General features: G+C 39.3%; 1 protein-coding gene across 2 annotated transcripts in view; it reads left to right on the forward strand.

The window, feature by feature from the left end:
- The first annotated feature begins 220 nt into the window (after positions 1–220).
- Positions 221–25,541, forward strand: part of nlgn2b (neuroligin 2b) — an 86,925-nt gene continuing 61,604 nt past the window's right edge. For both annotated transcript variants that reach the window (XM_051910629.1, XM_051910630.1), the window contains exon 1: positions 221–977. The gene's annotated coding sequence lies outside the window, so the exon portion shown is untranslated. The remainder of the gene's footprint in view (positions 978–25,541) is intronic.

A 25,541-nucleotide genomic window follows, 5' to 3' on the forward strand; every position in this document is an offset into this window, starting at 1 on the left:
ACAAAAAGTGGATGGAAACTTGCCTACTGTTGGGATAATGACTAATAGCAATTTAACAAGTAGGCCTAATGACTAGTAAAACTGAAAAAGGTACTTAGTCAATATTAGATTATTTAGGAGACTAATTAGAAACTGCCTGAGACTAGTTGGTTTAGAAGACTAAATGTTAAAACGGCTTGCCATAGCGTGTGCGTGTGTGAGGGAGAGAGAGGGAGAAAGAGAGAGAGGCGGACATCGGGATTCAGGACTCCCGAATCTTGACAGCTGTGCGTGAAGTACGGAATGGATATCTGAGAAGCATATACATCGTCATTGTTCGCGAGTGGGAATAATAATTATTATTATCTCCATTATTAGACACCAGTGAGAGAAACGAAAAAGAATCATAATTGTTTGATCACTTGCTCACACAAGAAGAGGAGTTTGTGAGTGAGACAGACTGAGAGCAGATGAGAAGTCGTGCCACCGGATGGTTTTTATTATTTGGTGTCTTTTGATGCACGAACGGACTCTGAAATGGGTCGCCATGACGACAGAGCGCTGAGTTAGCCGCTAATGCGTTATACGCATTTGTTTCTGTTATTGTTTTATTTTATCATTTCCCTACCTCCTTTATAGTAATAAAATATGTGGTAACCTCGCTGTCAAAAGACACGGGTGTTGTCAGATAAAAAGAAAGAAAAAGGAGGAGGAGGTGTTAAGAGGTGTTTATTCCCCTTTCTCTTTTTTCGTTTCTTATTTTTCACTGCGCTCCTTCCTTTTATGTCTTCTTTTCTTTCTTTCCGTTTTTCTTTTATTGTTTTGGGGACACGGACTGACGCGAAGAAGGTAAATTGATGTGCGAGAGCCTGCGACACATTCATGACGAATTACCTCAGAAAAAAATACCGATGGCATAAACACCGGCTTCAGCACTGAAGTACGAATAATCACCGGGAAAGAACCGGAGACGCATCGACAACAACCCTTTCATCGCGGTAAGCGGATTTCTGATGTCTCTTGTTATGTTACATATATGTATATTTGCACGACATTTGCGAGTAACTCGTCTCTATCTGTTTGGCGCACCGCTCACGAATGAGATATCTAATTAGAAGTATTGAATAGGTGCGCTTTGGTCAGGCAATACCGACTGTCATGGCCTGTTTATAAGAAATAGAGATTTTATGATTGACACACTTGGCCAATATCCGCATATCCTACTATTTTATTCTGGCATGTCTCGTCTGCTTCAAAGAAAAACGACGCGTTCATCAGATCTAGATCAAATGATCTCGACGCGACGCTGTCGCGTGGCCTTTACCGGCCATTTGCGCCTCTAATTGCATCCATCGCTCGTCCCTCTGGCAACGTGGGGATTGATTTATTTTTGCACTTGATAGATAATGGTAATGCGCCCTGAATGATGGCAAACATCCGCAACCCACAGACTTCCCATCGCCTGTTAAATGTTTAATGGCATTTACGTAAGTGTGAGATAGGAAGGAGCAAAGACAACCCACCTAACCCAACTGCACACTCACGACGCCCATGCACACATAGGTATGGAGGTGTATTAGGAAGCCTTGGTTCTCATAGAGGGGCACATTTATATGCTGTGGTGGTTGGGCAGTGCTCTGTCAATGGCAGAATTCAGCACAGACAAGGAGTCCTCTGTTCTCCTAAAGGCTGAGGATATGCCCGTTCCTCAGCCCAAGTGCTGGGTGATCGGTCTAATGTCTAATGTGACCTGGTGTAGATCATTTATTGGTTCTAAATCTGTCCTTGTATGATGTAGCAGAGGTGAGTGTTGCTCAAAGCTTTCCGTTCTTTGCTGGAGTTCTGCTGCAGTCCCTCACGTGGATTGAGGAAAAACTAGTAGTTGATTTCAGTGCATGTGTCTATGTGGAGCGTTCGGCCTTGAGCCTTCATGTGAGCTACTGTGCACATCCATCATACTGTCTTACATGAGATAAAAAGACAAAACCCCCTCTGGTTGGTGACCCACTCAAAAGAGGACAAAATATCTATGGAATTATAGCTGGCAAGAGGAAGTATTTAAGGATGGAGCCGATCTTTTGGAATGTATTCTGTCATTTGCGGAATTTTAGTAACATTCGCTAATTCAAAATGCCGTTGATCATTTTGACAGATAAAAATAAGCTAATAACTTAACAGAAAGAAAAGATTAAAAAAAAGATTAAAAAAGTTTTAAAATGTTTCAGACCAGGAAAATGTAAGTGATGATTTTGGAGGAAAACAAGTATTTCAATAAAATATTTACGATCATATTGTACATTTATTTCACCGACCATTGTGTTTTTTACATTGCAAGCGCAGAATACAAAGAAAATGTCAAGAAGCCACAACAAAGCACTTGCTAAGACTAATGGAACCCTTGATCTATTACCGTCACATCAAAATACCATTTCAGTCAGATTGACAGATAATGATAATTTGTTGCACAACCTCTGCTTTAACTTTAGGGTCTTGCATTGTTTGCTCTATTGCTACAAGTGTACCATCATCCTTCTAAACACCCATGCCTCCATTTAATCATCTTTCTACTGTGCTCAACTGAATGCCCACAACAAACATGATTTTTAATGAGTCTTACAATATGTTGATAGATGGATGAAGCACAGCCGGAATGCCCTGAAGTCAGGGCAAATGGCCTTTGTTATTATGAGCAGAACAACGTAGAGTGCTATATACTGTAACCAGGGCTGGAGAACTTGTGATGTAAGAAGGATGGAGAAAAGCTTGTGTTTCAGGCTGGCCCAGGCCTCAGAACAGGTAAATAATGAAGAAAAGTGCAGTGTTAGCTTGATGTAACCCCCTCCGTGTGCCCTCTGTGCTGCCTGTCGTTAGTGTGTGTATGTCGTCTTGGGAAGCACTCACATGCACTGCAGCCTTATAAAACTTTAAAATTCTCTGAGCGCTGGGCAAAGCTGAAAGAGATGGGTTTTAGACTTGGTCCCTTTAAAAGGGGGTTTGTGAATAAATCAGAAACATCCTTATTGTTTGGTGTCACTGTCTGGTCCATGATGGACAGTTGTAATTCACTTATGCAAAAGAGAGATAATTATATTAAGAATTCATGATGATGGTAACAATGTTTCCCTATTTTCGCTCCAAGGAACACCCAAGGTCAGCACTTTTTTTTTTTTTTTGTTCATTCACACATGCACAACAGTATTTGTCAGACAGTATTCTGTGTCCATGCGGAATTTATTCGAAAGCTTTCATCTCCCACAAAAGACCGACCTCTGCCTAGTCTTGTAAACTCAATGTCAGTAAAGTTGTGCTAAAATACAGTTTTTATTCAACATTTATCTCTTTGTCCTAGGACACAGCATTTGAGCATGCAATTGTCCAGATAAGCATTTCTGAATGTTTATGCATTGCAAAAGCGAGTGTTATAAACCATCGGTCTCCTTGAAGTGTCACACAACCCTTCTTTTACATCTTTCAAAGCAGCCATGACCTATGAGTTGGTAGCAGTTGATTTTCTGCAGCAGTGTCTGATCGCGGTACAAGCTTTCTGAACTTCAATGTGTTGTAGTAAAGTTGCGGTTGTTGGATTGTGTGGCCTGATGTGCTCAGACATCTGTGTGCCATTATCTCTGTCCCAGCATGATCCACTCACTGTAGACAGCATCGCCACAAGCAATGAATCATCGGCTGAACCTGACAGCCTCCTCCCGTCTAGATCTATATTTCAGCCTCCACACATGATATGTGGTGCCGTTGCCCAACAGAGTCCTGTCGTTGTTCTGAGCTGTAAATGCACTAATAAAGCTTCCGTGCTACAGGAATCTTCTCTCATAACTTTACCTGAAGCGGAAGGGTACCTGCAAGAAGGGAGCACCTAGCGTACCTTTCTGAAGAGTGCTGAGTCAGCTTTCCTGCCTGTCCTATGTGACTGATGCAGAGACATTTTGTTAGGGAAGCTCTGGACTGACTTTACAGCTCTCTCAAATAATCCCTGTCCTTTAGAAGTCTGGAATCCACAGATAGACATGCTAAATGCCACATCTGAGTTCTATCTTGGATAGCAATGAAAAGGCCAGAGTGTCCACTCATCTTGAGTTTTGCTCAGGTCTGAAAGAACCTGTAATCCGTCAGTAAGATATTTTTTAGGATGGTGCTGAGCTTTAAAGTTGCCTAGAACATGGCGCTCCCTCGCTCTTCGGTGCACAGCCTGAATCTGAAAGGAACTGGGAGATGTAGAAAAAGGACCGGAGTAAAAGGAGAAACACACAAGTGAAGTCAGTGGTTCAGCCTGTGGTTTTCGGGAAATAACTATTTTTTTTAAATGACATGTTTAATGAACATTTTGGTGGGAAAACAGATTCATGTCACTTGGAAAAAAAGACTGATGCAGTTTTTCCCTGCTGTTCTGAAAACTGTATTTAATTATTCATTTGTTTGGAAACCCAAATCACAGCTGGGGCTACGTTGCAGCTTTAGAGGAGTGATGGAGGTTCATTAGTCGTGGAAAAACTCCAAACAAGCCCAGCAGTGACAGGATCAGACAGACAAATGGACGGTCATTTTCCACCCAGTATTCCTTGATTTAGTCAGAATTCGTTCTGTTAAGCTCAGGTTTAGTAAAGCTTCTGTGCACTTTAAGTGTGCTGCCTTCTTTCATTATCTTACCCTAATGGCATAAATCCAGCGTTACGAATTAATTACAGAATGTAAAATGTGTCCTATTTCAGGCACAGTAAGTTGCCCTGAAGGTGAGCATCTGGCTTTGTTGCAGTGTGTTTTAAGAGTGGAAACTGCACCAAAAAATTATATTGAATAGTAGGAGTTTGTCAAGGGTGTATGTTTAATGACTCATCCGCCGGTACAAGAAGACTCAAGTGAACGGTGACACTCTCGAACTGATATTGACATTCTGCAGGTTCATTTCAAGCCAATTATGGACGAGGTGATGATTGTAAAATTGCGTATTGATCTTGGGTTTTAGTGTGGACCCTCCCGCCCTTGAGTGTTAAACATAGTCGAGTGCTGCCCAGCGTAATCACATCAAGAAACCTCCCCAAGATTCCTCCTCACGCTTCCTCTCTTCATTCTGAATGTTGATTGTCTTATAGTCTCTCTGCAACAATATCCGTTTCCCCTCACCCCACGTCTTAAATGGTCGAAAGTTCCCAGAACCTTGCGCACCAAGCTTTGAGAGTTTTAAAGGGATCGTTCACCCAAAAATGAAAATTACCCCATAATTTACTCACCCTCAAGCCATCCTAGGTGTATATGACTTTCTTCTTTCAGCCAAACACAATCAGAGCTATATTAAAAATATCCTGGCTTGTCCAAGCTTTATAATGGGACTGATTGGAGTTTTTGAAGTCCAAAAAAGTGCATCCATCGATCATAAAATGTTCTCCATGCGGCTCTGGGGGGTTAATAAAGGCCTTCTGAAGTGAATTGATGCGTTTGTGTAAGACAAATATCCTTATTTAAAACTTTATAAAGTTTTTAAAAGCTTCAGGCACGACAACGTCCAAAAAGTGTTCACTTTCGCAATGCCATGACGTTCTACGCTATGTCGCACATTATAACGCATAGCACATAATGTCATTGTGTACTACATTGCAGAAGTTAACGTTTTTTGGACGTACGTTGAATGCGTATGGCTGTTGCGCCGGAAGCTCGTTATTTTACTTTATACATTTTTAAATAAGGATATTTGTCTTACACAAATGCATCGATTCGCTTCAGAAGGCCTTTATTAACCCCCCTGAAGCCGTGTGGAGTACGTTTTATGATCGATGGATGCACTTTTTTGGACTTCAAAAACTCATCCTCCAATCAGTCCCATTAAATAAAGCTTGGACATTTTAATATAACTCTGATTGTATTTGGCTGAAAGAAGAAAGTCATATACATCTAGGATGGCTTGAGGGTGAGTAAATTATTAGGTAATTTTCATTTTTGGGTGAACTAACCCTTTAAGAGACTTTTGATGTGATCCTTCAATTCTATTTGTGTAGGTCCTGTGGCATTTTAGGAGGAAATCGACACCAAAAATGCGAAATATAGCCTTTTTTAAGTGTTCAGTTGTCCTCGTTTTGCTATATATCGCTATCAACGAGTGCTATGTGCAGCTGTCGCCTTTCTATGAGGATTAAAAGCTTGTAAAAAATTAAGGCCAGTGTTCCTTTCATTGTTTTGTAATGCTGTTATTTTGTGTCAATCTCAATATGTTGGCTTTTCCATTTATGCTACAGATGGAGTGAACACAAGCTGCTCTGGCAACTTTTTTTTTGAGAAACCCGGCAGTAATGACAGGTGCATTGGATGGTGTGCGAAAATATAGTAGTGTTTCACTTCCAGATAAGCTTGAACAACTACTTCTGATCATGTGTGTCATCACGCAGCATGCCTCTTGTGTTAATGTGAGAATGAAGAATAGTGGCATTATAAACCTGAATTAATAATGAATACTGACTATTGATTATCTTGCTGGTTGAGTCATCCATACTCAGAATGCATCAATTGATCAGTTACTGACTGAGAGCTCATCAACAACTTGTGCATTGACATTCAAATCCAGCAGAGAATGCAGTGGGGTTTTTTTTAGTTTGTTTGTTTTTTTTTTTTTTGCATGTGTTAAAATTTGCTGTGCAGTATTATTTATGCATTCCCTCGGATTATATTATATGCTAAAATGATCAATTTAAACTGATTAGAGAAATTTAATCTACAAAAGAGCTCTCGAGCATGCTCTGGTGTTGATGCGGAGCAATTTGAAATTTAACTGCATTGCTTCTCGTTTGACCTTTAAGTCGAGTTATAGAACTAATGGCTCTATAAATTTGTATTCAGTAAAGTGTTAATGTGCCTTGTAGTATTTGTTTTTATTTTCAACAGGCAGCTAAAATTCCATGTGTAATTGTCCAGTACCTGAACATCGTTCAGTCGTGTGCAAGAATCATTAAAATGACCATTGTATAATGCGAGAAAGGTTAAGTGATGAGAAAAATTGCTACACACACAGCAACGTTTTATGTCTCACGCCAGTGCATCTAAATGTTGCGGAAATTATAGCCCACTGTATACAAGTAATGAAGAATGTTTGGTGGCAGAAACAACATGAAAAAAAAAAAAGATTTCATAACTGCTCTCAAAGCTGGCCAGCACGGCTCGTAGACGTTTCAGCACCTTCTCCTCGTGGACAGCGACAGATTTAGAGCAGGCATGTTGATGGGCCAGCTCCAGAAATTAAATGAAGCTGCCTAGTTTCTCTTGCTGCCAAAATTGCATTTGATTGCTGCACAACAAGTCATCACTTAGAGTACAGCATTAATTTTTTTCATGAACAGTATGGTTTAAAATGTGAAATATTTCTCGGTGTAAGATGATGTAGTTTTTGGCTCTTCACTTTGACAATAAAGAATAAGTCTAGACAGACTCTTGGCTTTTCAGTCCCTAATATCTTTGCTAGGAATTATGTCTCTATTTCTTGATTACATGACCAGAATCCGCCTTTTACCAAAGGAGGGTTTTTTTTCCCCATCCTTTTCTTCACTCTCTCTCACAACCCATTATTTTGAAAAGGAAAGACAGAATAGCTGAAGTCCCAAAAGGCTGATAGCATATCACCATGTTAGCAGAGGGATCACCCATGTACTTCAATCACTCTCATAGCTACTGCCATTAAACCAGGCGTACAGCATGGCTGACTGACAGCCCTGTCTCTGAGGGAAACAAATCGGGCCAGGCCAGCCTCTCGACCCCCAATCAATATGCCAGCCCAGCTGGGACCAGTGCCACCAATCACTCTGTCTGGAGAGGGACGGAGACAGACAGGATGCCCGAGAACTTGACTCGTGCTGTGTTTAGTGGTAACTGTGTTGAAAGACAACATGGCTGAGAAACATCCAAACATCCCCTGAGGACAGGAGTGTGATGTTAAAGGCAGAAAAGTACACCGTTACAGTTCACTGAGTGATGCTCATGTACAGTGAGTTGAATTTCTCTTTCCCTTTAAAATGTATCTCTATTGTACATCCATAAACTAAAAGGCTAAGCAACGAAAAAGACATGTTCTATATTGCATGTCAGTGGTTGCTGATTTTTTTTTTTTTTACCTTAAGCTTAAAAACACAATGTTACTGTTAAAGTGCTCATCTCTCTCCCTCTGGCCTGCTACTTGTAGCGAGTGGTGATTTATAAAGCCATGGAGAGGCCGACGTCCCCCTCCAATGGGGAGCGTCAATGCGTAATTACTTTGGAAGATGGATGGGGCCCATCCAGGCTGTCCCAGACCCTGAGTTAAATCACAGCCCCCCCTTTCCTCAGGGTTCACATACACTCACAGGAACGGCCAACGTCTCAGCAACGAGCATGGCTCTGTTTCACCCGTTTCTATTGGTTCTCGCTCATACACCTTCTCCTCATGCGCCTTACATCCATCTAACAAGACCAGATGCCAGAGATCAGGTTCATTTCCCCTCTGAGGGCGAAAGAGAGAGGGAGAGAGAATTGAATTAAATGTGAAGTAGGTGCAGAAGATAGAGCCTATGGAAGTGATGCGTAGACATAATTTTGGACGAATTTAGCACTCCCCAGTTGACTGCGACAACCTCAAATGTGCAAAGAGTCAATTAATGATTATAAAGTACAACTTCCCTAACCAAAAACATACTTAAGAGAATATCATGCTATTGCCATTTGATTACCACATTCATATATCATGGCCTTTAAAGTCCCTGTAAAGCAATATTAAAATATGTGTTCTCAGTTTGTCTCGCCACAGAAAAATGTGTAATTGACCACCCAGTCAAATTTGAATGATTAAAAAAAAAAACAAGTAAAGGAAATAAGTTATCAAAAATCTTGAAAAAATAAGCAGTACTCTCTGCTCTCAAATGCTGGGGGCGTGTCCACTGTCGGCACTGATGCCGTCTCTTTCAACTTACTTGTCTAATGAGTCAAACATACTGATGCATATAAACAAAAGAATAACGTTAAAGGGTTGCAACATTTAGTAGAGTTACTGTGGACTACCTACTAATTATAACATAAGCACACAAGGCAACTTACACTCATTGGTGGGCACATACTGCTGACTGTGGCACCAGATGTCAGCGCCGCGAGACGAGAGGATGAAGGCTGGCATGGGAGATGGTCCGGCCCCATATCATCGGTTGTTGGCGGGATGGGAGGATGAAGGCCGAGGTGGGAGATACGTAGTCTGTTTAGCCCCATTCACCAATAACAGCGGATTATCAGTGAATCCCAGTTGTCTCTGATTAAAGTTTGTAAAACTATCCGGTGTTAAATGATCACTGCAGAGGCGGTGTTGGTGGTGACTGTCTTCATATCATCGTTTTTAGGAAATTTAAATAAGGAGACCGAGCTGTTTTGTATATTATCGCAACCAGGTAATATGCATTTGTGTGACAAAGGCATAGCTAGCTAGAAAAATATAGGCTGTAGTAACTAACGGAAATGACAGTAACTCACGATTGAGCGGGCAAGCCACTTATGCTAATACGCTGTACTTATTATAGTGTTAGGGGCTGTTTTAGCCCCGCCCAAAAAATCCTGAACACAGAATTGGTGAAAAACTGTTTAACGGTCTTAACTCCACAATTCAGTATACTACATAGTTCACAGTCTTTGTAATGTGTTTCAGCAATACATTTTAACATTTATAATGTGTTTAGAAACAATTCTCAGAATTGACTTTACAGGGACTTTAAATAGTACCATCCACCTTATTTGCAATGTGGAAGTAATCTATTTTCTGTGAATGTCTGAGACTTTAGACTCATTAGCTGCTTTAGGTAAATAACTAGAAGAATAACAAAGTGCAGTAAATGGTAAAACAATTTTCACTCAAACCAGTGTCTTTATGAATATGACAATGCATTAAAATAATGTGATATGATAATACCAGTTTGCAAAATCAAGCAGCATAACAGGCTGTATATAATTTTTTTAGAAAAAAAAAAAAAAAGTATCAAATTTGGGGAACGGAAGTGTAAAAAATAATTTCCTCACAATTTTTTGGGGGTGTTCCTGGATTCTTGTTTAAAAGCCCCTGCTGTAAGGTACCTCAAACATTGTAGTATCTAAAGCAAGTAGTGTTAAGTTTTAAGTTCTATTCAGAGTGACGTGTACATTTGATCAGTATCTATGTATCTTTGTCATGACAGCGCCATGTTCTACCAGTTTAGCTTCAGGGACATCATACAAAAACACCATGGTACATTTTGTAAACATCACCTCTCTAACTGCACATACTCTTCAATTTTTAAACCTGCATATAAGCACTGTACTCATTCATACGGAAGTGCACACAGATGCAAGCATGTTCCTCTAGGGAATTTGGTCTTTTTAGCCAAAGCTCTGTCTTCTGAGCTCCTCGGTTAGGGCCAGTTAGCTTGGCTAGCAGTGAAGGTTTAATCCCTCCCTCAGAAAGCTGTGGGTGCCTCTAAACAGAAGAGAGTGGCCTCAGGAGACTGCAGCCTGGCTCTCCTCTCCCGTCTCACTCGCTTTCATGTGTGGGTTAACTTGCTGAGGTGGGAGGATCGGCGAGGGGTGTTGGCGAGAGCTGGAGCTGCTTTTTAAGCCGTGGATGTGTGTGGGGTCTGCTTGGGAATTTGGCATGACTGTCTGCATGTAGTTTGGCAGGCCTATACTGTACAGGGGCTGGATTTAATGATGCCAGAGAGAGAATTTGATACAAAAGAGAGAAAAAGAGGAAAATCTGTGTATCTTGGTGCATAGACAGTCAACTCTGATGCAACCAGCATCCACAAAGAAAATGCTTTACTTGAAGCCTGAATGTATAATGTAGTCTAATGCTAATGCCTTATGGACCTTACTCGAGGTAGACAGCATTTAATTGAATAAAAATAAAATCGAGGCTGTGCAGTGGGTTATGCTGTTGTCAGTCACCACAAAATTTGAAAATACATTTATTATTAGGACAAAATAACTCTGGAAAACTTAAGTTAAATAAGTAGATATGTTCATAGCCTCATTTTCATTCATTATGAAAGAAAATGAATTAAATATGGCCTCTATCCTCAGTGGTGTGTACAGGGGGGGGTGCCGGGGGGGTTTGAGCCCCTGCCCCTTTGATCGTGAAAGTGCCCTTTGCGGTTGCATCGCGGTGCCCCCGCATTCCCATTTCTCCCACCCCCCGGAACGCGATTTCTACCGATGAGCAAAGGCGGCTGTGAAAATAAATCTGCATTGTTTATCCTTTTGATCTTTCATTAAAAAAAATTCACAAAATTCTAACCTTTCATTGAAGTAAAACAAAGTACCACAAACAAAGTGGGTGGAAAATCTCATTATGAAATAAATGTTTTTCTCTAGTTCACGTTGGCCACAATTATTGGCACCCAATTATTGCAACGTCCTTTTCCCAAGAGAACAGCTCTAAGTCTTCTAATACCTGATGAGTTTGGAGAATACCTGACAAGAGATCAGAGACCATTCCTTCATACAGAATCTCTCCAGATCCTTCAGATTCCCAGATCCATGTTGGTGATTCTCGTCTTCAGTTCACTCCACTCATTTTCTATAGGGTTCAGGTCAGGGGACTGGGACGGTCATGGCAGAAGCTTCATTTTGTGCTCAATGACACATTTTTGTGTTGATTTTGATGTTTGTTTTGCATCATTGTCCTGATGGAAGATCCAACCACGGCCCATTATAAGATTTCAAGCAGAAGTGGTCAGGTTTTGATTTTTTATCTGTTGGTATTTGCTAGAATCCATGATACCATGTATCTGAACAAGATGTCCAGGACCTCCAGCAAAAAAAAATAGGCCCACAACATTAAAGATACAGCAGTATATTTAACTGTGGGCATGGGGTACTTTTTATCCCTGTGTGCACCAATCCCATCTGGTGGATTTTGCTGCCAAAAAAATATTTTTTTTAGTTTCATCTGATCATAGAACCAGGTCCCTTTTGAAGTTCCAGTCGTGTCTGACAACTGAATATACTGGATTTTGTTTTTGGATGAGCGAAGGATTTTTCTTGAAACCCTCCCAAACAACCTGTGGTGATGTAGGTGCTGTTTGATAATTTTTTTCTTTTTAGACTTTCTTACCCCAAGATTCAACTAATCTCTGCAGTTCTCCAGCTGTGATCCTTGGAGAGTCTTTGGCCACTCGAACCCTCCTCCTTACTGTGCATTAGGACGATTTAGACACACATCCTCTTCCCGGCAGATTTGTAACATCTTTAGTTGATTGGAACTTCTTAATTATTGCCCTAATGGTGAAAATGGGAATTTTCAATGCTTTAGCTATTTTCTTACATCCACTTTCTATTTTGTGAAGCTCAACAATCTATCACATCAGAACTATATTCTTTGGTTTTACTCATTGTGATGAATGATGAAGGGAATTTGGCCTTTGTGTTTCCACATATTTGTACTCCTGTGGAACAGAAAGTCATGGCTGGACAATTTCATGCACCTAGTCACCCTGGTGTGCTAAAAAAAAAAAAAATGTAAATATGAATATACTTCATAGATATTTTACTCATGAGATTTTCTAGGGGTTCCAATAATTGTGGCCAACATGCCTTGGAATAAAAATGTATTTCATAATGAGATTTTTCCCCTATTTTCATTTGTTTTACTTTAAAGAAAGGGTAGAATTTTGTAAAAATTTTTTAATGAAAGATCAAAAGGATAAACAATGCAGATTTATTTTCACAGCCGCTTTTGCTCATTTTTACCAAGGGTGCCAATATTAGTGGAGGGCGCTGTATATGTATACATTTTTTAGGCACAATTTCCAAAATTATTTTTGCTAGGTTCTGAATATAGAAGGGGTTCCCTTCCATTTTTATTTTGTCATTTCTATTTATGTAAATTGTTAACGTATTTATGTTTGACACATTTTACGAACACTCAGACATATACATGCGCAGTACTACGAAAGCAGAGGCTATTTCGGAGAATGAAAGAGACATCTATTCTCTCTCTCTCTCACACACACACACACACACACACGCTCACACACAACCCACACAACGAAACAGGACAGTTTGTCCTCATGTGGTGTAAAAAGGTGGGATTGAAACAAATTGGTGTAAAAGGACTTAATAAACTAAAAGGCAGTGCTGTGAATAAGCCATGAGTCACGGCAGTCAGCTGTAGGGTAGGCGTTACAGACCAGACTGACTAATGGAAAACATACAGTTTTATTAACTTAACGTCCTCACTGACCTTTTTTAGCACATTAGGTAAAATTCAAAGGTGAAATTAAAATTAGCAAATTACGAAATGTATTAGTAGAACCCGTAAACATAATCTGCTTTATATTTATCTGTATGTTTTTCTCTAAATAAAAGGAGGCTGGTTTCCATGGTGATATATTGATTGTCTGACCAAACAGAGGTTGAGATGTGTGTTGTTGTTGTGTTTTTTTTATCTTTTTGTTTTTCACACCTATCTATCTTCCCGCTGAGTTGTGTCCTGAGTCTCCTTCATTCATTCATCAATAGCTTCTCCTCCTGCTTCGTTAAAGCCTTCTTTAATGACTTTTATTTGATTATTCATGAGTTTGTTTAGTTGATTGTTTTTTATCATGCTGTGACCTGGGGGGTGCATTTTGGGAAATAAACCAAAAGTGTTCAAACAGGCTTTGTGTAGAATGGAATGCTAGCATACTGGTTACTACACAGTAAATTCTAAATACTGTATTGAGTATTTATATTTATGTTAATATATATGCTGCTCACATATACACATAATAAACTACAGTCAAGCTGCCCTTTTCAGTAAAAATATATTGTAATAATTTGAATCCTGTTACATTAGTGCCGTTACATAGGTGCATTGTGGGATACATTGCACCGCTAGTATTCTCTGAACACTTCACTTTTTGTAAACGTATTAGGTCATAATGAATTCATACTGCACATACTGTATAGAGAGTATGAGCACTATGGTAGTATGCAGTTTCGAACACAGCCTTATCCATCTTCGTTTATGTTCTTTCTGACCGGAAACTTGCTCTCGTGTTATTTAGGGTGTATGGAAACAGTTTAGTGTTATCACAGTTAAGCTGGACTCTGCCAGACCCCTATGAATAGTTCTGTCTCGCACATACAAAAATACTCGCACACATACTTTTTCAAAACTACTTTAGCAGGATGAACAGAGGGAATTGTGGGATAAGGCTCTGAACTCACAGATGATGACAGTGCAATGTCTCAGAGTAATTATGGGGTCACCCTGAAATTAACACAGAAACATGAACTCCCATTCTAAAATGATTGTTCTCACGGACAGCTTAACCTCCAGCTCCAATGGCGCTGTCAAGAACAGATCAGCTAAGAATAGATTTAGCCGCAAATCATTCCAGACTTCCCTCAGTCAGGGTATTACAGTTTGGAGTGGATTAACTAGGAATAGATTAATAAAGAATATCATTAAAAAAGTTGAATTACCCCATACTAGATATTACTGTAAGCCAGCGTCGGGGAAGCTAATTTGAATCTAGCTTGCCAAGCTACATGCTGCTCATAATTTTAAAGGATCTAAACTAGAGTCAAGCTGCCTTTTTGAAAAAGGAGATACACTACACTACAAGCTGCTAATAAACAGTAGCTAACAACACTGAAGCTACTTAAGGGGGCAATATCTTTTTAAACATTTAACTCATGGTGACTATTTCTAACTTGATCAGCCACATTTTGACTCACAAACAAAGAGGGGTTTTGAATAAATAAAATTTACAATTGAGTTGAAAACATGATGACCTGCATCATTTAGCATCAAGTATTCTGCTATAATCAATTCTAGGGGTCGACCGATTATCGGCCTGGCGGTCTTCAGTCAGCGCGCTCTCAGCCAATGCACGCGCACACAGGACACAGCTGCCTCTCAAACTGCTCGCAACAAATGTCAGATTGAGTTATTTTTCGCGACTTATTACACATAAATGTTCAGTTACACACAGTTATGTTAAAATGACCGACCTGCCGAATATACACGTGAGCACATTGGTTGTCTTCAGTGAATGTGAACAGCATGTAACAGTATATTCCTTTATGTCTTAAAGAGAGAGCAGCCTTTAAACCTGCTACTGTCAACTATTGCCTGTCACAATCAAACAACAAAAAAAAATCTTTAATAAGGATTAATCTATACAGTTATACATTAATTTATACAGTTAAAGCTATGTAGAGTTATTTTATAATGGATTATTATTAATATTAATATTATTATTAACAGTTCTCAGAATTAAAGATATGTTTAAAAGCATTTGAAAGTTTTTGTCAGAGCACTTGTTATTCTTAATTTTGACATTAATTTTCATTTTTACACTAGACATATATCGGTTCAAAATATCGGTTATCGGTCTACTTGATCTGTAATAATCGATATCGGCATCGGCCCTGAAAAACACATATTGGTCGACCTCTAATCAATTTACTCAATCAGTGAAAAACTCAAAACCCGCATGTGCAATACGATGTCATGTTAAAAATGGTATACATTAAAAAGGTAGCATGCAGTCCCGCTACACCATAAGTAACATGTTAAAGTACACACAAAATCACAATTGAACTTATTTTCTTTGTTAGTGTACATTACTGTTCTGTTTTGATGACATCTGAGCTAAGTTAGTAGCAGTGATACTTTAAAAAGTCGTCATGAAATCGAAATGTACTCTATTTACTTTGTTAGCGCACATTACCAGTCTTGTGGTGAACAATTAATCCGTGCAAGTTAATACACAGAAAAAAATAGTTTGTTGTGCTAATCTTTAAAGCTGCAGTCCGTAAAGTTTTGCCTCTTTGTTGCCATCTCTGTTTGAAACCTGCAATTGCAGTTATTTACAGAATGATCATCTTTACGTGGGTTGTGCATCGGTACAGCTCAGCGCGGATGAATCTATTGTTTTCTATCAGGCACCACACCGGTGTGGATACTGTACTTCGGAATCACAGATTCTACGTCTTGGAAGTATGACCAAAATAGAATTTTCACTGGAAAATGTCATCTGAACAAGTAACGTCTACCACTTTTGTTCCAACCAACTGAGAAAAAAAAGTATTACAGTAAATCGCGCTGCCAATGGTGATTAAATCTAACGATCGCTTAGCTCATATGACATCAAACCGTGCAAATTATTATTGTTGTTATACTTTGTTCTCAAATTGTTAATGTTAACAACATCAGCATTGCGTGACTAGGTGTATTTAGTGTGTATTAACGTTACCTGTAGATTTCAATTTCTGTAGCCACTCCGCAGTCCGAAGTCTTTTGCTTTTAACTACGGGTTAATCTCCAGTTTTCACTGATGATTGTCATTTGGACCTTTTTGGATTACAATCCGCCATCAAAATGATAAGTTTAATTATTGCAGCTGCTGTGAGAAAAGGGTACAAATGTTGCAGCATCCTCCACATGCCATATAACCTTATTACAAGCTTACCTCTGGGAAACGGGCTAAGGTAAGAAGATAGTTTTGAACACTGGCTGGTTATGTACTTGCTCAAAATTTGATTTTGGATAATTTTAACCAAAAAAGTTACGGACTGCAGCTTTAATCAAACTCTGAAAATTTGCTTCCGCTCTGGAATGGTGTTCCTTCTCTGATGATGACGTCAGTTTGGGTCGAACATCTTTGGCTTGGGTTGAATATCCTTAACCAGTGCCCCCCAACCGTCAGTCTGCTGTGAGTGAGGGATGGAGAGGAGGTGAGCTAAAATAAAACCCTGCCCTCTATTCAATATTCTGTTTCACTTGAAAACGTCACAACGCTAAAGGGAAGTCGGTTGCAACTTCCGGTTAACTGGGACTTTAAGGCTAATTCACAATCGTTGGCATTGGTCGGTGCTTATTTTCGCAGAATCAACATCAGTTGTCGTTTGTTGGATCATGGAATGTTTTAGAAGTGATGTACTGTGATTTGGTGATTTGTCTGTGCAGTGTAAATTAGCCTTTATTTAGCTACTCCCCAACACTGCTGTTAGCAGTTCGTTTTACTTGAGAATTGTGCTGGATATTTACTTACTGTACATTATGTTTGGACATATGTTTGGGTGCTTTTTCTGAGCTATTTTTTCCCATGTTGACATGACAGCTAACATTGCACAAATAATCCCATGTGTCGTCTTGTAGTATGTTCTGAGCTTAGTTAACCGCCGACATACCCTGGTGGCCCGGCTGAGTCTGACAGCCTGGCCAGAAGTCATGTCTACAGCGCCAGTGGCGGGACGTCAGGGTCTCGTGGTGGCCCATTTGTTCAAATGCCACCGCTCCGATGTGCCTTTTCACACTTGGCTCTGACCATTCGTCCGGCTGAACGCACCCCCGCGTCTGTCCAGAGGGCCGTTACTCCATCAAACAACCCTCCTCTCTGCTGTGACAGCAGGACAGAAGGTGCTGTGGGCACTCGTTGCTGACACAAAGTTAGACAAGGCTGTGGGCACCGTGTGCACAGATGGACCTGGCCCAGCTCAGCGCCGTTCACGCCGAGTTTCCCAGCACAGATGAATTAATGCCAGATATCACATTCATGCAAGAGGAATGGCTCATTATTAAAAAATGCTCCAGAACAATCCATATGTGATTGAGATCACGTGTGTGGTCATTGCTGCGCTTAAGGGCATTTAGACCCCCGCCTCGCCAGACAGGAGTCAGGCTGTGTTATTGGCTACTAATGTACAGGCCATGAGAGCTTCATGTCTTTATTAGAGACTTCATCTCAGCCCTTTAGTGCTCTGACTCAAGGCCTCTCACTTTTCATTCTGAATGACTATGATGTTTATCTGTGTCCGAGGTGGGTGACATGTTAGGGGTGCAATTTAGGCCCTACCGGTAGTGACGATAACTATGAAAGGCCAAAAAAATGCAGTTTTGATATCATGTTATTAAAGTCCCCCTGTGGTGAAAATCAAGTTTTTAATGTTGTTTACATGTCTATGTGGTGTTTTTAATATGCTTTAAGACAAACCATTTGCAAATTCAAAGTCGACACCATTGCTGAGTATTTTCTCTTTAAAACTGCATTGATCTAAAGGCAGTTTCAAAAACGTGGTTTGAAATCGCTGGTGTTTGTGACGTCACAAACTACCTTGTAACCAATCACGTCAACGTGCCAGCAAGCTTTAGCATATCATTAACTATAACCACTCTGAAGCAGGGGAGTCTCAAGAGAAGCCAGGCTATCCCGGTATATATTTCTGTTGATATTGGGTAGATTTAGAAATATAGCGGTACTATATGCCTTTCTCCACTGACATTCTGAGTTGTTTAAAGCTTTTCTAAGGATATTGATTTTTAGAAGGCAGCTGTCTGACTAACGGAAACATGGTTTGTGTAACATTAGCAACACATTATTAGCAACTGTTTGATAACGTAGTCAAGCAAAAGGCTAATCATATTAATTGCCGTCATGTGTCTGACATAGTAAAAAGTGATATCATTGTGCAGCTTTTATGTCAGTAAGTTGACCGAGTGGATCTCTGAGCTGGAGCGAAGGAGTAGAAACGGGGCTCATTAGCATATTCATAGATCCGCGTATACTAAATGAAGCAAGGGTGTAGAGTTATATTCAAGCTATTTTAAGGCATGAAGATCAAAGATGAGTTTTAAGGGATACAATTTTTGACTACAGGGGGACTTTAATTCATGTCAGACAAGATCACAGACATGGCTAAAAAAATAAAATAATAAAGTTAAAAATTAATTTGACTGTTACCTGTGATCTTGGTATCATGAATTATTTTGGCCAAAATAACTGTGTTAAAAAATCTGATGTCGTGACAGCTCCAGTTAGAACTCAACATAATTCAACATTTGATAAAATCTGTGTAATTTGATGTGAAATACTTTTTTTATTATTATTATAAGTTTATATCGAATACTTTTACGTAATGATTCTGCAGGACCATTTAAAATGAACTAGCGAAGGCAAAAAGCTTGATGCAGATTACACATTATGAGTCAACCACCCATAATATATTCAAAGAAATGGTGACAAACAGAACTATTAACTAAATATATCACCTTTTTTTCCACTACATGTAAAATGCAGCATGAGCAGTTCTGGGGATGCCAAAACTGAAAGACATGAAAAGAATAATTTCTTTCAACCAGTTCATGGAAATGCACCAGACTTCACATCGATACCCTTCCGTCTGTTATCAAAAGCGAACTTGAACCAAGCAACCTTTGGTAATGACCATTAGCTTGTTTAGTTTATGATGAATGTATTTGATATGGTGTGCTGACTGGTCGATTTGTGTCATAATAGCTAATGGAGCCTTTCACTATTAAGAATTTTACATGTAGCTAAAAAAGCATTTTCCATATTCACCCCATGTCACTAATTGGCACTTGACTGTCCCCCTGCAGTTGTCAGAATCGTGCTGTTCCCTCCAGGGTATTGTTTGGTTTAGGCGGTGCCAGATCCTCGGCAGGAGATTGTAGATGATGTACAGCAGCGGCTGATGGCTCAGGGCAGGCGGTCACACCTGGAGGTGATAGTAACGACTTTAGACTGATGGAGAAGGTTGGAGCCGTTACAGGATCACGTAGTGAAGCGGTGCTAAATTGTGAAGACTGAGACAGCGGTTGTTATCCGATGCTGTTTGTAGATGACAGAGGTCGGACCTAGTTTGGATTTTACAGCTGGTAAATGGATAATGTTTAGATAACGGATTGAAAAGATAAATGCTATTTAAATGGGGATGTTGATTATATTATAAGAACGAACATCATATAAATAGATTTTGACATTTTATGAAGAAACCATGAGTAGTGCGTGCTCGAGATAAAGTGATTACATTTATTTTTTGGGGGATTTTTGTGGACACATTAATTTAGATTTTTTTTGTTATTGCTTGGCATGTTGTTGCTGGTGAATTTATTATTTAATTAATTGTATTTTATTTTATTATTTATTTAAATTGTAACATTTCATGGATATATCCAGATGTACATTTCAAACATCCTTATTCATCATAACCCAATCATTTAGTCATTTTTCATAGTTTGCAATTATTGAAATACCTTCAATTGAAAAACAGACGTCTGTATAGAATTACAGTTAAATCTCAGTTGAATCTCTTTGACTTTGTGTTCCGTCGTTATGCTATTTTTCAACTAAATTGTAAAAATGTATTCTATTACATTTACATATAATTCTTATTCTATTTACATAGAATATTTGATTTTTTTTCTTTTTTACATTAATGACATATTTTCAAAAATATGAATCATTAAAGTACAGCTGTATTTTTTTGTATTCAGCAAAATCAACTGGGATAAGTTTACTTTGCTCCAGACAGGGGGTCATTTTACTCCAGTAGTGAGGCAAGATAGCCCCCCTTTCCTGATTTTCAATTTTGTAAATTAGCAAATGTTTTGATTTATTTCCTTTAATAATATGTAGGATAATACATCATTACCTTGTGCATGTTAAAGTCATGCTACAGTTTAGCATTAAATACACAGTTCTTAAGGAGGCATCTTCCCACATCTTACCCTAATAGTAATGTTAGTCTTAGCAAGGATGAGTTTCATCCTGAAGTTTAATACTTGGCAAACAGCAGTAAAAGAGCATTATGATGTTGTGAGAGAAGAATTATTTTGGAGAGAGATGAATGAATCTCTATATCTCATTGCCTTGGATTAGTGACTTCGCCCTTTGAGCCAGTTCAGGGTCACTTTCATATCGACTGAGCAAATGCTAAAATTCTGCTTGCAATTCAAATCATCTGTACGTGCCCTCGCAGGTTTTTATCGAACTCACCTCAAGAGTTGCATTAATCTCTTGAATCTGCTGAACTAAAATGGATCCGAGCCCAAGCCCGCTGCTGAATGCATCCAGCATAAGGACCCTAGCAGAACGGGAAGTGTGCATCACAGTCACTTACTGTAGTAGACGGAGAATGAGTGGTGTGTTATTTCAGCGCACAAACACACAGCCCTCTCAATTAGGATCCTTTTGCATGTCCTTCTAGCAGTGAGTGCTTTATTGGCAGGTCCAGTAGGACTGCATTTCCTTCAAATGCACGCTAAAAAATTCTGCTACTACTAAGGCATCCATCAACAAGAAGCAGAAAGAGGGGCGTACGTTGTTTTACTCACAGACTTACTGCTGCCCCTGAGGGCCTAACCTAGCCCACACGCAGCTAATCAACAAGGGCTTTGCGTGGGCTTCTTACACTCAGCTAGGCCATTTCACATACACAAACACACAAGAAATTGTCTGTGAGTGATTTATGAACTGACCATATCTAGTTTTATCAATAAAGCTCTCCCTCAGAGAAACAGTGTTTGTGTAACACTTTTGGATCACCGATTGCATGCAGCCCCCATAGCATTAGGAAGTTCCCTGGTGTCCTTACAGGAAATGAAATATGTGCATGTCCTAACCAATTGATCAAGAGCATTTAGTCTTTGGTGTTCTGCAAGGGTAGACAACAGTGAATTAAATATATCAAAACATTTAGCTGTTACTGTAATGACGGCTTAATTGCCATCAACACATCTCATTTGAACAGTTTGTCTCTCAATATACTCTAAAAATCATTGTCCTGCGGTCTTATAATGAGGGACCCCATAATATAATATACTTATACAATATAGATACCATGTGGTGCTTTGCACAGTTTGTTCTGGAAATTTTGTTTTATTTTATTAAAATAAAATGTAGTAAAAGTACAAACTATGTGCAAAGTTCCACATAGTGTCTCGATTAATATGAGATAGTAAAATGATTAACATAATAAAATCTGTGTGATGATAGTGATAATAATAAAAGAATTAGAAAAGTGTTTTTGTTTTGTTTTTTATCACTGTTTAAGACTGAGTATATCACATGTCACACTGCTGTCACTTTCTGACATGTCATGTCAATTGCCCGTTAGCACAATTTGACATACCATTTAATATCTGAAGGGTGCATTTTGTCATGTCAGAGATCTTGATCACATGACTGGGAGACATTTTCACTAGCTTACTGAGCGTATATCATAACAAGGACCTGATCTTGATGAGCTCGGAAACCTTTTACCTGGGGAGCTGAGAGAGCATGCTGTCTTTTTCTTGCTGTCTTCATACACTCTTGATTTATTACCACACGCTGGCGGTGATGTAACAGCGCCTCAGCAGGTTATACACGTATTTGTGTGGCTGTGTGTTTGAAGGTGGGGGGTCAACTAAAAACTGCATATTTATGAAGTTCAATTGCAGCCCCACCAGGCGAGGGTGAATCTTTGGCCTTAATTGTGTCTCATAAATATTGATAGATTAGGATATTTTGGTGTTCCAACACACTCATCTACACACAAGCAAAAATAGGATCCTCTTAATACTGAAAATTCCTCAAATGTAGCTTACAGATATTATCTCTTCTGATGTTCGGTCAGGTTTCTTTTGCTGGGAAGTTTTAAAGTATTAAAATGTATTCAAAATGTGTGTGTTAAAAGGGGGGAGGGGGTTGGGAATTGGATTGGAAATCTCTCGTTTTCAATGTGATTTTCATGGTGATATTAGTGACAGCAGCTGTTGATATTGCAACAACAATTAAAGGCACAATATGTACAATTTTTGGATTAAAATATATTTTAAAATATCTTGATTTACCTCAAGGACCATGTTTTACCATGCCTATCATCAATCTGGCTTACTGCAGTGTGCAACAAGTGTCTCATAGTAGCCACCGAGTGAAAGCACAGAGTAGCATTATAACAACTTTTAACACACAAATGTATCTAATATGATAAAACAGCACTGCGTTACTCTGCATATGCTTGACCAGAAAAAGCGTAAGCAGTCCACTCGTTCCGCTCCAACAGCTTTCAGCCACACCCTGCTTCATACTATGTAATATTAATAAGTCTTTAATACATTAGCTCATCCATGAATATGATTTCTGCCCGAGTCCCATCGGATTCTTTCCACCGGCTGTAGACGTGAAGACAACACCTCCCATTATTCCGCGAAATCAAGGCATCATCAAGCTACGCCTTTGTTTTGAATAAGCAGCAAAATTTACATATTGTGCCTTTAACAGAATGTAATTATATGCACATGAGCGATGACTACCAATAGGAGTGGAGACAGTGAATTGCCTTCTGAAACAGTTGGATGCTGCACTCAAGTAGGAAAAACTCCTCGGAACCAACAAGACAGCAACTTCTTAATAGCTTAATTGTAAGTTTCTTGGATGAAAGAGTCTGTTAAGTGGCTACTTACAGTACACACTACTTCTTACATAAATGCATTTACTCCTTGCTGATGGTTTTAAGTGTCATCAGTGACTTCGGGGTTGTTGATATCAGATATCTACATTTATCCATGAATTTCTTGAAGTATTTTGAGCTGAAATCATTGTTACATGTCTCAGGTGTCTCTAAATCTTATGGTATTAGATGCTGTCACTGTATGTTGTAATTGAAATTGTTTTTATCTTTTAGTACAGAAACATTTGGTTTTGAGCTCTGGATTTTGACACATGAGGTCGTGAGAATGTTTACGACATGTCTGGTGTTGCGTCAAACCCAGTGTTTCACAATCTTCCTCTTCCTTCACCTTTTCCTTAGTCAGGTTCTCCTGCAGTTGGTGATTTTCTACTCCAGGTGTTTTGTGTCCAGGTTTAGTGCTGCTAGGTTGATTAGCTGTGCTTTGGTTGCCATGGCGATGCAGAGTGCTTGAAGAACAGCATACGCTGGATGATTCTGTCTTTGCTCTTGACTCTTGATTTCTTTGTAGAATCTTCTATCTCTTGCGAGGATGATGCCCAGATGTTTCACTAAGATGGTTTCTGTTTTGCCTGTGCAAATGTACATGTTTTTCCTCAGCTGTTCAGATTGGCTGTGTGTTCTTTGTGGCTGTGCACACATTTACTTTAGCATACATTTACTTCTCTATAAAGTCTCCAAGCTTTGATCAGCAGAATGGAGCAGTTTGCTCAGGGCCTGTGAGGAGACATTTACTTCATTCTTGATTTTGTCGATGTAGATCCTGGGACAACGGTTGTCACTTTAAAATGGTTCTACAGCCCTCGTGGTGTCCAAACTACACTCACAACTCCCACACAGATTGGCATTCTGCTGTTGAGAAGTCAGCCTACATCTTTACAAAGAGTTGTGTCTGTTGGCAGTCAAACTTTTTTTTTCTGGTCCTTAAGCCCCATCTGACAGTCTCTTTAAAAAAAAAAAAAAAAACTTGCAGCTATCTTGTTTTTATTCCACAGACTTTTACAGAATTCAGAAACTGAAATTGTCAGGTTTTCCTCCAGTTTGGATGTCAAAATGTAAACAGACATTTAATAAGCCAGTAAAGGCATCAAAATGCAGAGTGGCATAGGGATAATGTGCTAATTGGGTTGTGCTTAAACCATTTATAAACTTTAGGCTACCTGATAAAAGAACACAGTTCATGGCATTTAATACTCTCAGCAATACCATATTTACATCCATGCCACAGATTTCCCCCCACAATCAGTGTATAAAATCTTGTATGAAAAAGGTTTACTCATGAGCTTACTCATGATCTACTACATGTTGCGTGTGTATAGATTGTAGTTTTAGCTCTTCATAACAGTATTGTTATTGTTATTGTTGCTTTGACACCTATCTGAAATAAGTTTAAGTTGAAGTACTAAAATGACTAAAACAAAAATAAATTAAAGCCCTAAGAATTTTAGTAAAACTTAAACTACAATTGAAAACTAAAAATATATAAGCTAATTCAAAATATTAAAAAAAACTATAATAGTATATAAATTATACTAAAATAACACTGCTTGCTAATGGATGCTTCTAGTATGCATACATTTTTTAAGCCCAGATACATGCTGTCCACTGTAGATTATTCATTCTGGAAGCAGTTTCCAGGACCAATCGCGTATGATATCATCGTTCTTGAATCACTGATTCCTGTTACCCGTATGACTCCAGAATTAAGTGTCTCGTTATAGGTCGATTTTAAATTGGTCTGTCTCTGTACACCCAGTCCCTGTTCATAACGTCTCTTTATGCCAAAATGGCGGTAAACACTTCTCCTTGCGTTCCTCGTAGATCATTATGTCATGTGGTTAATTCCCCCCTGTAGATGTATGTCTTTAGCTTAAGAGAGGGGGGAAGGTGATTGTGTCATAGACTGTCAGCGGCAGACAGTTATTACGCCCAAATGCCCCCATCTACTCTAGCGAGATTGAAACTAGCACGGCTAAGTCAAGTGGAACGGAGGGGAGGCAGGAACCAAGAATCTAGAGCAACAGCACGTCGGGGGGAACTTAAAATGAACACACTTGGTGCTGTCATCTCCTCCGAGGAAGTCAATTAAGCAGCACACTCAGTATTTCACACCCCCCGGTACCCGAGTGTGAATATGTGTCGCTGTTGTGCACCTCTCAACGATGTGACAAGTGCGCTGGAGAGAACGGCCCATGGTCCAGATATGCATCTGTAATTATGCGCCTTAGAGAATACTCCAGAAAAAGAAGAAGATATTTCAACCAAGATATTAAACAAACATTAAGAGAAAGATTATATGCAGTGGAACAAATGATATTTAATTAGATTCATGTTTCACATGT

The sequence above is a fragment of the Ctenopharyngodon idella genome, chromosome 10 (assembly GCF_019924925.1).
Source record: "Ctenopharyngodon idella isolate HZGC_01 chromosome 10, HZGC01, whole genome shotgun sequence".
In the NCBI taxonomy this organism is placed as follows: Eukaryota; Metazoa; Chordata; class Actinopteri; order Cypriniformes; family Xenocyprididae; genus Ctenopharyngodon; species Ctenopharyngodon idella.